The 13,742-nt window shown below is 51.0% G+C and overlaps 2 protein-coding genes and 1 long non-coding RNA gene across 5 annotated transcripts in view; all 3 read left to right on the forward strand.

The window, feature by feature from the left end:
* The window catches only part of LOC135911538 (chymotrypsinogen B-like), a 799,265-nt gene that overhangs the window by 46,072 nt on the left and 739,451 nt on the right, over positions 1-13,742 (forward strand). The gene's annotated exons all lie outside the window — the stretch shown is intronic.
* Positions 1-13,742, forward strand: part of LOC135911541 (uncharacterized) — a 95,683-nt gene that overhangs the window by 45,750 nt on the left and 36,191 nt on the right. The window lies entirely within an intron of this gene.
* LOC135911539 (uncharacterized) lies at positions 8,577-11,448 on the forward strand. The gene is made up of 3 exons (XR_010567382.2): positions 8,577-8,880; positions 9,980-10,071; positions 10,848-11,448. It is a non-coding gene; the product is annotated as an uncharacterized lncRNA (long non-coding RNA).

Here is a 13,742-nt window from a genome sequence, read left to right on the forward strand (position 1 = left end):
AACACGAGGGAAACGACCAGATGAGACCATGGCCAAGTTCACGGGTGAGATGACCCGTCTTTTCCGGCTCGCCGACGCGGAAATGTCCAAAAAAAGTCCGCTTCTTTAGGAGAGGCGTAAAGCAATAATTTATCGGGGAGTGATGCGCAACGCACCGAAGACCATAGCTGAGTTCTTGACAGAGGCAATGACGATCGAGAAAACTCTAGAAATGCGCACTAGGGAATATAACCGCCAAGTGCTCACGCCTCAGTGCGCCATCCAAGCGCTGGGCTCCGTTGATCTCCAAGAGACCATAAGGACCATTGTGCGCGAAGAACTGCGCAATGTTTCCTTCGTCGCAACCTCAGGTGTCCTGAGTCACTCACATCGTCAAGGACGAACTACGACGACCACTGGGCGTTTCCGAAGTGGCCTCCGAATCTCCACTTCGCGTGCGAGAATCGGTTACCTACGCCGCCGTCGCCCGCCGTCAAAGTCCCCCTCTGCGCTCTCGCCAAGGCCCTGTAACGCCGCCATTCCGTCGTCCACCGCCGCCACCACGAGCACGCCCACCCGTCGCCCAGCGCAGCTACGCGAGGAAGACGGTTATTTGGCGAGCCCCCGACCACCGCCCGCTCTGCTATCCCTGCAGGGAAGCCGGCCATGAGTACCGCCAATGCCCATACCGCGACTTGGGACAGAGGGGGTTCGCCGTCAACGCGTCACGTCCACAGCCTCGGGAGCGCCCTAGTGATATCGCAGACTACATCGGCGCTACTCAGTGGAGCCACCGACGACCGTCCCGTTCGCCGTCACCAGGCCGGTACCTGTCCCCGGAGCGCGTTCCATACACTGGCCCAGCCTCAGGCCGGTCATTCAGCCCGTAACCGGAAAAGTGAAAGCAGCAACAGATAGAGGTGCGGTTGCTGTTTGTCGAACTGACGAAGATCCTCAGCCACCGATGAACGTGCCGAAGAGACTGTCTTTACGACATAACAGCCCCACGGCGCCTTCCCGACGATGTCTAGAAGCAAAGAACACGGCGACGAAAGATGACCTGACAACGCCAGGAACCAGCCACAGGTCAACGCGAAGCAAGCCGTGATGCGACGCCAAGGCCTAACTGTAACGCAATACTAGAAACACCGACCTCGACGTGCTTTTCGACAGCCACGCAGTCACGGCCTTAGTAGACAAAGGAGCCGATTACTCCATCATGAGTGAACCTATCGCCCCTCAGTTGAAGAAAATTAGTACTACATTTGAAGGCCCTCAGATTTGGACAGCTGGAGGACACCTCATAGCGCCGACTGGAATATGCACGGCAAGACTTACCGCTCATGACCAAACTTACCCTGCCACCTTCGTTATCCTCCTACAGTGTTCACGAGGGGTCCTTCTCGGCATGGAATTCCCGAAGTCGATGTCGAAGCCGATATCGATGTCGGAAGATCAAGCGATACCACCGGAGAGCTCTCGTAGTCACCACGTCTTGAGCGTGCTCGAAGATCAATTCAGCATCCCGCCTCGCAAAGCATTTTCATTTCCGTCGGCACCGAAACACCCGCCGGCGTAGAAGGCGTCGTGAAATTTGCGTCCCAAGAGGGATCGCTCGACTGCACGGAGGGAAAGAGGAAATGATGCTAACCAACTTCAACCAGGAATTCAAGCACATGAACAAGGGCACTACAATAGCGTACATCAAGGAAATGGTGGAAACGAGCATTGCGTTTGTCCTCTCGGATTCTGCCGCATCTACCCCGACGACCATAGTTCCCGAACCAGACTTCGACATAAATGCAAGTCTCCCCATGAGTAAGCAGCAACAGCTGAGAAATATTCTTCGATTGTACAAAGACTGCTCTTCGACGTCATCACGGATTCGACAAACACCAGTCGCAAAGCATCGCATAATAACCGAAGAGTGCGCTCGACCACTCCGCCAGAGCCCTTACCTAGTTTTCACGCGAGAACGTAAAGCTATTAGGCAACAAGTCGACGGAATGCTGCGCGACATCATACAGCCGTCGAAAAGCAAGTGGGCATTTCCTGTAGTCTTGCTGAAGAAAAAGGACGGAGCACTGCGTTTCTGTGGCGATTATCGCCGAATGAAAAAGATCACGCATACGGTCGTATACCCCCCCGGATAGACGACGCATTAGATCGGCTCTGCAACGCAAAATACTCCTCGTCGATGGATCTCAAGTCTTGCTCAAGGACCGCCTTAATTACGCCAGACGGCCTCTATGAGTTCATGGTAATGCCAGTTGGACTGTGCTCGGCGCCTGCAACGTTCCAGCTCGTGATGGACCCGGTTTTAGCAGGATTGAAGTGGCAAACCTGTCTTGTTTTGTTGGATGACGTCGTCGTCTTCGCCAGAAATTTCCACGATCAGCTTAGGCGGCTTGCCGTAATACTAGAGGCCATAGAGTCATCAGGGCTCATTCTGAAGCCAGAAAAGTGCAGCTTTGGTTGTGATGAGCTTCTGTTCCTAGACCACGTCACTAGCAAATCTGGAAACCACCCTGACCCGCAGAAGAGAGCTGCCATCGCAAAACTCCCACAGCCGATCGATAAGAAGGCAGTGCGTAGATTCCTTGGCATGTGTGCCTACTACAGGCCTTTGTCAAGGACTCTTCAAACCAAATGTGAGGTCAACTTGAAGTGAGAAACACCGCAGGCCGACGCATTTCAAGAACACAAACGACGCATGCAGTCGCCCCCATTACTTGCACACTTCGACGAGGACGTCGATACCGAAATCCATACTGGCGCCAGTAGCCTAGGCCTTGGTGCCGTCCTAGTCCAGAGAAAAGACGGACTTGAACGCGTGATTGCTCACGTTAACCAGTCGCTGTCAAAAGCGGAAGACAATTATTCTACAACCGAAAAGGAATGCCTCGCCAGCATTTGGGCTACAGCTAAATTTCGCCCTTATCTTTATGGCAGGCCATTCAAAGTCGTCAGTGACCATCACGCGTTGTGTTGGCTAGTGAATATAAAGGATCTTTCAGGACGACTAGCGCGGTGGAGCCTCAGACTACAAGAATACGACATCACTGTCACCTACAAGTCCGAACGAAAACACTCCGATGCCGATTCCTGATTGTCATTGACGCGCCGCCGCAAGATGACGATGACGACGCCTTCCTTCGAATAATAATCGCGGAAGACTTCACTGAACAGCAACTAGTAGACCCCGAGCTAAATAGCCTCGTCGAGTATTTGGAAGGGCATACCGACGTTGTTCCTAGGCAATTTAGGCGAGGATTGTCTTCGTTCGCGCTTCAAAGCAACCTACTAGTAAAGACCAAAAACAAGAAAGGGGCTGGCAGATGGAATGGCACACTGTGGTATAAACTTTTTTAAAACAGGGTTGAAGTACCTCAGACAGGCTGGCCAACGTTTCGATAGGTGGACCTATCTTCGTCAAAGGCGGCCTCGTCATCCTCGGCGTGTTAGTTTTAAAGGGTTAGTGCAGTGACGTCACGTGCGGGTGTTGTCGCTGGCGGCTGGTTTTAAAGAGAGAGATTACAAGAGGGAACAGGCGCTGCCGTCCGACGTCTGTGAGCCTCATTCTCAAGACGAAGGGACAAGAGCGTGAGAGTGGGCACGCGGGGAGGAAAGAAAAGAAATAGAAGCAGAAAAAAGGGGAAAAGAAGGGAAAAAAAAAGCAGGGGGGTGCCAGGGCTGTACCAAGACACAACAAAGGGGGGGGGGGGTGAAAGAAAAAGAAAGAGAAAAATGAAATCTTTAAGAAATACGGGGGCTTGGGAGCGTGTTGGGGATGCGAAGGGTTAGGAGGTAATCCGGGGGAGTCGTTGGCGGCATGTTTTTGAGGCATTAGAACGGCCGGTCAAGCAATAGGTCGAGTAATTTTGAAATAGTTAAGGTGGCGACGGGGAGTCTGCGGTGCAATGGTGGGGAGACTGAAAGGCAGCGGCATGGTCTTTCAAGGGGCACTGCCCCACGCGCTTAACGTAGGTGTCGTTACGGCGGCATCCAGAAGGCGATGGTTGAGGCGCCGAAAAAGGCATATTGACTTCGGAATGTGTTGTCGACAACACATTCCGAAGCCGCCAGCGACAACACCCGCACGTGACGTCACTGCACTAACCCTTTAAAACTAACACGCCGAGGATGACGAGGCCGCCTTTGACGAAGATAGGTCCACCTATCGAAACGTTGGCCAGCCTGTCTGAGGTACTTCAACCCTGTTTTAAAAAAGTTTATTCTACTAGTAAAGAAGAACTTCTCACCAGTCCGTGCCAACTACCTTCTTGTTGTTATCTCAGCGCTGCGTTCAGATGTACCGACCGCTGGGCACCTCAGATTCTAGCGGACGCTATTGAGGATACAGGAACGATATTACTGGCCGCGCCTGACCGCTGACCTTTCCCGTTACGTCAAGACATGCTGAGACTGTCAGCGACGCAAGACGCCACCGACAAGGTAAGCGGGATTACTACAGCCGATCGAGCCACCTTGCCGAACTTTTCAGAAGCGAGGCATTGCGTTGTTGGGGCCATTTCCGACGTCAAGAACCGGAAAAAATTATGCTCATCCTACGCACTGTGTGAATCGATGTAAGCGAAGCTTTCCATGCTGGATTCTTTGATTGATAATAATTAGCCGTGATGTGGATGGCTAAAGCCTAATTTCTTCAACGTTTAGGCTAAGACGAGATTGGTGAGTTGATGTTAAGCGATACCTTGCATGCACCACTGCTGTTTGTCTGCCTAGTACACAGAAAACACAGGGGGAGGTGTTTGCTTGAGGCGTTGTTGTGCACCATATTTTATAACTCCAGAGGGGGTTGAGCGTTGTCATTTCCTCACATGGCAGATCGCATTGTGGTAGAAGTATTAAACTTGAATTGGATTCTGGGGCTGCGCGTTCCAAAACCACACTCGGATTAGGAGGCAAGCCGTAGCGGTGGAGTCGGGATTAATTTTGTCACGGTGATGTTCTTTAATGTGTGCCAAAATGTAAGTGCTCGTGCGTTTTCTATTTCGCCCTATTGAAATGCGGCTGCAGCGATTGGGATCAAATCTGCTATTTTTTGGAGTTCCGGATGAGAATGTGGAGAGCTGGACGCGATCAGAGTCGCATGTTGTCTCATTTTGTGCTAATAAGCCAGCCATTACGATTAACAGCTGTGATATTGAAAGGGCGCATAGACTAGGACGTTACTAGGTTGGAAAGAACCGTCCGACAATTGCAAAGTTTGCAAGATTTAAGGAAAAAAGTTCAATTCTTCCTGTAACGTCAAAGCTGAAGGATCCACCCTTCGCAGTTCGCGAAGATTACTCGGCACGTGTCAGAATACCTCGCCAAAAACTTTTTGCACATGCGCAAGAGGCTCGGTTCACTTCCTTTAAGATTCGTTTTGCCAAGCTAGCAAAGAACAACAAATTTTCATTTACGACTCCCTGACTGATACCGTTAGAGAACTAAAGTCGTAGCGTTCACCGCAAACTCGCTCGCTGTTGTCCTGCCACACTACACGGCCACATTCACACCAGCCTAAAGTCGCAGTATACGACAGTATTTCATTCCTTCTGGGAAACGCACGAAGCTATCTTCCTAAAAAAGACTTAACAGAAGTCCTTATTGGTGACAGTTCTGCCGACACTGCAATGTTTACACAGTCATGGCTTACTACTGATATAAACACGCAAGAACTTTTGTCCAGTGACGTGTTCAACGCCTTCAGAATTGATAGGGTTGGTCGCAGGGGGGGTGGTGTCTTTTTACTGATTAAATCTGACCTGTCTTCCTCCGCAATACCAAAGAACAACGAACAAGAAATTCTTTTCGCTAAAGTGTCTTTTCGTTATTGCACAAATATTATTATCGCGTGCTACCGTGCGCCCAACTGCGATAAATCTTTTACGAAAGACTTACACAACTTCCTTTTGCATTTATTTGCTACATTTCCCCAAAGTAACTTCATCCTCTGCGGCGATTTTAACCTTCGTGACATTAACTTGGATAAAATGACGGCATCTTCACAGTTATCTAAAGAATTTCTTGATCTTGTTCTAACATTTAACTTCACACAAACGGTGTCTACGCCAACTCGTGGTGCCAATATTCTTGATTTAGTTTTGGTTTCCGACCCCGATGCTGTTCAATCATTAATGTGTATTGATGGCCGAAGTGATCACAAGATGGTGTAATTTGACCTGACGTTTCAGGTACCAACCAGTGAGCCTTCAACAAAATATATCCGCGATTACAACAAAGCAGACTTCTCAAAAATAAATCGGGAATTAGATGCTTTTTTGTGTCTTTTTAACAGCCCGCTTCCTCGCGAAGTGTAGAGAGCAGTTGGCTACTTTATAAACAGAAGATATTGCTACGGAATAGGATTACCAAAGAGGAAGAGGCGAGCAGTAAGAAGACGACGGCTACGATTGGCGGGAAGCGCGGGCTGTTGCTTCTTGGCCATGGACGGCGTAATACGCTGTAAATATACTTGTACATAGCTTTTCATCTGCGTCTTCTTACGTAACATATCTGGTGGAGGTGGACGTTCCCTGTACCTCGTCACGGAGCTTCGCAGTGGACGGTACGTCGAGCCTAGCTTCATGGCTCCCGGCGATGACAACTCGACTTAGCCGCCTCCGACACCTGCTGCCACTTCCACGACCTACATCACTCTCCCTTCTCATGATCCTGGCGTCTTCTCGGGCAAAGATGGGGAAGACGTCGAGGACTGGATCAGCCTGTACGAACACTGAAGCAAGGTTTGAGTACGGGCTAGTTGGTAGTTGTCTAGTTGGTACTGGGTTGCTGCTTGTAGAGGGCGCTTTTGTCTTGGTGTTTAGGGTATATACTTTTGTTGCTGAAAATAAAAATGTGTCGGAAGTCAGCGCTTGTCTACGTCGTCCTTTTTTGTCCTCCGTCTATGTATGCGCCGTAAGTGACGATTGGTACGAACACGTCAGCCGCAATAACCGGTGGGACCCTACTATCATGCTCGCCAAGGTAGTCTTTTACCTCGGTGGCACACCTCGAGCTCAGTTTCGGACGCATAAAGATGAGCACACCAGTTGGGATTCGCTCAAGCAAAAGCTCTGAGACTTGTTCGGCAACCCCTACGGTCACAAACTTGCCGCGCAGAAGGCGTTTTCCGGCCGTGTGCAGACGTCAACAGAGCCCTATATCACGTACATTCAGGACGTCTTGGCTCTGTGCCGCGAAGTTGATGCACATATTAGTGAGTCAGACAAGGTATCCCACATCCTCAAAGGCATTGCCTGTATCGTATCTTGGGCGCCGAGCGCCACACGTGTTCCGCGCAAGCGCATTATATGTCCCTACGCATGCACCATGTGCATGCTGTGCAAACAACTTATCGGTTCTTGATAAATAGACACACCCCTTCCTAAAACCTATATATGTACACATGTTCAATAAATCGGGGTTCTTTCGCCCACTGCCCCGGCCCAGCATGTTCGTCTTCCTAGGCGCTACGATACATGGTGTCAGAAGTGGGATGCGTAGTCAAGCACGGCTTTGATCTTCGACGGGCAGCACTGTAGGGACTACGCAATGAATTCATTGAGAGCGCCTGGTCCGTTAAACATGACGGGAGAAGCGAGCAAGAATTGGCAGACGTTCAAGCAGAGATTCGAACTCTTCCTTGCGGCATCAGAGCCGGATGACAAGAAGCGATCAGTGTCGTCGAAGACAGCGCTGTTTCTGAGTGTCGCAGGTGAGGAAGCCATCGAGATATTTATTACGCTGAGCTTCGCAGAAGGCGAAGACAAGGCCCACTACGCGACGGTCATCAAGAAATTTGACGACTACTTCAAGCTGCAGACCAACGAAGTACATGAACGCTACATATTTCGGAAGAGAGTTCAAAGCCAAGGTGAGCCATTTGAACACTTCCTGCGGGACCTGAAGCAACAGGCACGGGCGTGCAATTTCGGCGCGCTTCAGGATTCTATGGTCCGAGACCAGATTGTGTACGGAACCAACGACGACAAGGTGAGAGAAAAGCTTCTCAGGGACTGTGAGTTGACATTTCAGGAGGCTGAGCACGTCTGCAAGGCAGCCGAAACATCGGCTCTCCGCAAAAAAACTTGGGAACGAGGTCAAAAGAAAGTAGACACCATTCGCAATGCATGCTCGAATCCAAAAATGGCGCAAGCCAAGATGTACAAATGCTTCAAGTGCGGACGCACGCATCAGCCTAGAGACTGCCCCGCGTACGGACGAACGTGCAGAAAATGCCAAAGGAGAAACCACTTTGCGATTTGCTGCAGAGCCACCAAGCTGGTCGGCGAAATTCAAGATCACGAAGATGACTTCAGCGTCTTAGAGATGTCTACAAGAGCCGTCATAAGCGAACGCGACTGAATGGTTCGAATGAACGTCAATAACGTTTCGGTCGAACTAAAAGTCGATACAGGGTCTCAGGTCAATTTGATGCCCGTTGGAATATACAAAAGGATGCGCCCAAGCCCTGAAATGAAGCAAAGTAGCGCGGTGCTGCATTCGTACGGTGGAGACACGATCAAACATCTTGGAGTCATCCAAACGGAAGTAACGCTGGTTGACCGAACTGTTCCTCTCGAATTTTTTGTGGTGCGCAAAGGTCGCGCTATCCTAGGCCTACAAGCAACCGAACGACTTGGACTGCTCTCGCGCGTCCACAGCGTATCACAGGACGACTGTGCAGAAATCGTGAAAGAATTTCGTCACATTTTCACTGGGACAGGCTGCGTGAACAAAGTGTATCACGTGGTTCTTCGAGACAACGCCGAGCCAGTCATTCAACCAGTTCGACGCGTACCGTTGGCCCTGACAGAACCATTACGGGGTGAACTTGAGAGGATGGAGCACGCCGGAATCATCACAAAAGTCACCGAGCCTACTGACTGGGTGAGTCCCTTGGTGATTGCTAGAAAAAAAGAATGGGAAAATTCGTCTCTGCATTGACCCTCGTAAAATCAATGAGTGCATAAAGAGGGAGCACTACATGATGCCGCGACGAGAAGATCTAGAAGCTGAGTTAGCTGGTGCAACAGTATTTTCTCGCTTAGACACTAACTCTGGATTCCACCAAATCCCCTTGGATGAGTCGACATCGCGCATTTGCACATTCTCAACCCCATTTGGTCGTTACCGCTTTTTACGATTACCCTTCGGCATATCGTCCGCCCCTGAGGTGTTCCAAAAAACACTGAATGAAATTTTCGAAGGCCTTCCCGGCATGAAAATATACGTGGACGACATTCTGGTATGGGGCTCGTCGGTAGAAGAGCATAATGAACGTCTGAAATCTGTGGTGCTAGCAGCAACACGCGCCGGCTTAACCTTCAATCCTGATAAGTGCAGTATCGGCGTCCATGAAATCGAGTTTCTTGGAGATGTCATCGATAAAGCAGGCATCAGGCCGAGCCCGGCGCTGATTAATTGCATGCTGCACATGCCGACCCCAGAAGACAAGCTCGCGGTGCAAAGGTTGCTAGGTGTCGTCAATTATTACGGCAAGTTTCTTCCATGTTTAGCTCAAAGAACAGCTCTTCTGAGGAGCTTGATCAGACAAGACGTTGTCTTTGAATGGACCAATAACCACGAAAAGGAATGGCGAGAACTATGTGACTACCTCAGCACACAGCCCATGTTGTCGGTATTCGATCGGGCCAAAGAAACAAAAGTGTCATGCGATGCATCCCGAGACGGAATCGGAGCCGCTTTGTTACAGTGTCACAACGACACATGGAAGCCCGTGGCATATGCATCGCGAGCGCTTACCGAAACGCAACAGCGTTATTCTAAAATTGAGAAAGAAGCTATGGCCGTGTCTTTGGCTGCGAAAGATTTAATCATTTCGTCTATGGTCGACAATTTACTGCTGAAACAGACCACCGCCCTTTGATCGCTATCTCGCAGAAGGCGATTGGTGATATGCCGCCGAGGTTGCAAAGATTTTTTCTGAGATTGCTGCGTTATGACGTTCAATTAAAATTTGTTCCAGGTAAGCAGCTCCTCCTGGCCGACATGCTGTCCCGTGCCACAACCAAGACAACGGCCTGCGACCTCGACAGCAACGATGTAAAGGTGCTTGCCGTGAGTACGGTTTCCTCACTTGTTAGTGAGAACACATGGAGGCGGCTGGCTGCGGAAACGGCGCGTGACGAACAGCTAAGAAACGTGCTGCGAGATCTAGAAGCTGAAAAATGCTTGGACGGGCTGTGGAAACGATTCGCAGGCGAGTTATCACACGTGAAAGGAGTGTTGCTCAAAGACTGCAAAGTAGGTATTCGGGCTAGCATGAAAAGAGAGACACGGGAAATAATTCATCAAGGGCACTTGGGAATCAACAAGAGCAAAGCCAGGGCAAGACAGTTAGTTTTTTGGCCAGGAATGAACTCGGACATAGAATCTTTCGTGCAGACATGTTCTATCTGCAAAAAGTATGCATATAGCCAACCTGGAGAGCCTCTACTGATGCGCCCTGTGCCGGACCAACCGTGGTACCGTGTCGGCATTGACATTTTTGAATATGGTGGGAGGTCGAACCTGTGCGTTTACGACGCCCTGTCCAACTTTCCCGAAGTGGAACTACTAAAAGACACCACGGCCAAAACAGTGGTTGACGCAACAAGTTCGATCATTGCAAGACACGGCATTCCCATAGAAGTTTGTTCTGACAATGGCCCTCAATTTTCATGTCGCGAATTCGCGTTATTCTCACAATTGTACGATTTCAGGCATGTCACGTCTAGCTAGGGATACCCACGTTCTAATGGGTTGGCAGAAAAAGGTGTTCAGATAACTAAGCGTATCCTCAAGAAAACGACGGAAGCGAAACAAAATTTCTGGTTGGGACTGCTCGCTTTCAGGACAACTCCACTCGAGTGCGGCGCATCGCCCGCTGAGCTGCTGATGGGGCGAAGGCTCCGCACAACAATTCCCGACGTTCAAGGCAAACCCAGTCACGAGGTGATCCGGCGCCTTCAGACAGACCACTCTAGGGGATCAGTGGCACGCCTGAGCCCTGGAGATACGGTCCGGATCAAGAAAGGTGCATGGGACACGAAAGCAAAGGTTCTCAAGCCTGCTGGTTACCCGAGGTCGTATACAGACGTCACTGAAAACGGCATGGTGTTGAGGCGCAACCGGCAGCACCTGCTACTGACCCGGGAGCCCTTCCGACGCAGCGTACAGGAAGACGACGGCGATGACTTCGAGGGAAACTCGGGCCAAAGAAATGGGTCGGCACCTAGCTACACAGAATGTACAGCCCCGTCTATTCCCTCTGACCCCTGTGGCCCAATTAGTGTCTCGTCCACACCAGCCCCAAGGAGGTCGCTCATACAACGTCGACCTCCTCAACGTCTGGCCTACGATGAGAACTTTGCGCAAGTGCCTGACAATTTTCATTAATGTTATTTTCCCATTTCTTGTTTTGTTTTTCGTACAAAGGAAGATGTATCGTATCTTGGGCGCCGAGCGCCACACGTGTTCCGCGCAAGCGCATTATATGTCCCTACGCATGCACCATGTGCATGCTGTGCAAACAACTTATCTGTTCTTGATAAATAGACACACCCCTTCCTAAAACCTATATATGTACACATGTTCAATAAATCGGGGTTCTTTCCCCCGCTGCCCCGGCCCAGCATGTTCGTCTTCCAAGGCGCTACGACGCTATGACGCCTTCAACTTGCTCGTATTCAACAACGTCGCGACGGTGGATGCTGTTATAAAAGAGTGCCGCCACCTGGAACTCGCTAAAAGCCGACGTATCGACCAGCAGTTTGCCCGTTTGCCCAACACCCCAGCGACATCCTCCTGTGCCGACGCTCCTCGTCCCAACAACACTGGTGATATTACCAAGATCGTCCGGCGTGAGATTGAAGCCGCCTATCCGGCTGCCTTCGACTCCAGCCCCACCAACGCACCTTCAGTCACGGTTTCCCTGATCCAGGCAGTTTTTCGCCAGGAGTTCGAAAACATGGGCCTTCACACCATCTGCTCGGCCCATCGCCCTCATACCCGCCCGGCTTCTTCGATTTCGCCCCGTCCCGCATCTTCTTACCCACCACGTTTCCGCTACCCATCTGAATGGCGCACTGCTGACGACAAGCCTATTTGTTTCCACTGCCATCGAATCGGGCACATTTCTCGGCACTGTCGTAGTCGCTGGAGTTCCCCGATCCGGTCTACTTATACTGCCTACTCTCACCCCTCAGGTGGCCCTTCTCGTCCCTATGCCGCACGCTCCGATAATGCCGCCACTGATTCTCCTGCAACGAACCGCCCCTATTCTCGTTCGCCTTCGCCCCAACGACGAGAATCTCGCTCTCCCCAGCCCCGTCGCTCCTTTTCGCCGACTCCCTTCGGACGCCGCTCTCAGCCGGAAAACTAGACGAAGCAGCACCTCGAGGTGACGCTGCATTGCTCCATACGCCGCCAAATTCTCTACTGACGTTGCCCACTCATCTAAACCTTCTTGACGTGCGAGTCGACGGTGTTCCTGTATCTGCTCTTATAGGCACTGGGGCGCATTTGTCGGTAATGAGCGCTGACCTTCGTACCAGCCTGAAAAAAATAATCACGCCCACCACGACGCATGTCGTCCGTGTCGCCGATGGCGGAACAGCGCCCGTAATTGGTATGTGTGCCGCCCGTGTCTCCTCGCCGATCGCTCCACAATTGTGCGCAATCATAGTCATCGCCCACTGTCTCCACGACATCATCCCCGGCTTAGACTTCCTCTCCGCACACTCTGCTCTCATCGATTGTTCCGCCAGTACTCTCCGCCTTGACCTGCCTGTTATGTATCCCGCTGAACCACACCCCAGTCGCCTCAGTTCCGTCGGCTTCGTTCACTTGCCACCTTCGGCACTGACTTACGTTGACCTAGTGTCATCCCCACCAGTGCCCGACGGTCACTATATCGCGGCTCCTAGGCAAGACGTCGTCCTTACACACGGGATCGCGGTACCTCATACCGTTTTATCTATTACAGCGAATTGCGTCTGCCTGCCAGTGGTCAATTTTGGCTTGACGACACAAGTGCTGCCAAACGGGATGTCTCTGGCCCAGCTTTGCTCATTCGAGGATCACTCAATAGCATCTATTGAGGTAGCCGACAATTCAGCCGATCCTCCTCTACCATCGCAGTCGACAACTTGTACCATCGCCGACTTACAGAAATTGATTGCGCCCGACATGCCGTCCGAGCACGCTCGTGAGCTCTACCGCGTTCTGTTTTCCTACAACGATATTTTTTTACTTTAACGATCGTCCTTTGGCCCAAACTACAGCTGTTAAACATCGCATTAATACCGGCGATGCCCCTCCTGTTCATCGCCGCCCGTATCGAGTGTCACTGGCTGAGCGTCAAGTTATTCACGCAGAAGTTCGCAAAATGCTTGCCAAGAACATCATAGAACCGTCATGTAGTCCATGGGCGTCACCTGTTGTACTGGTAAAAAAGAAGGATGGGTCATGTCGCTTTTGCGTGGATTATCGGCACCTTAACAGGGTTACGAAAAAGGACGTGTATCCCCTACCTCGGATCGATGACGCCCTGGACTGCGTCCATGATGCTCGCTACTTCTCCTCTATTGACCTCCGCTCCGGCTACTGGCAGATTGCCGTGGACGATCTCGACAGCGAGAAGACTGCCTTTGTAGCTCCGGACGGTCTTTATGAATACAAAGTGGTGCCATTTGGTCTAATGTAAAGGTCCTGCCACTTTTCAACGCGATGGACTCCCTTCTTCACGG

Source organism: Dermacentor albipictus, chromosome 7 (genome assembly GCF_038994185.2).
Source record: "Dermacentor albipictus isolate Rhodes 1998 colony chromosome 7, USDA_Dalb.pri_finalv2, whole genome shotgun sequence".
NCBI lineage: Eukaryota > Metazoa > Arthropoda > Arachnida > Ixodida > Ixodidae > Dermacentor > Dermacentor albipictus.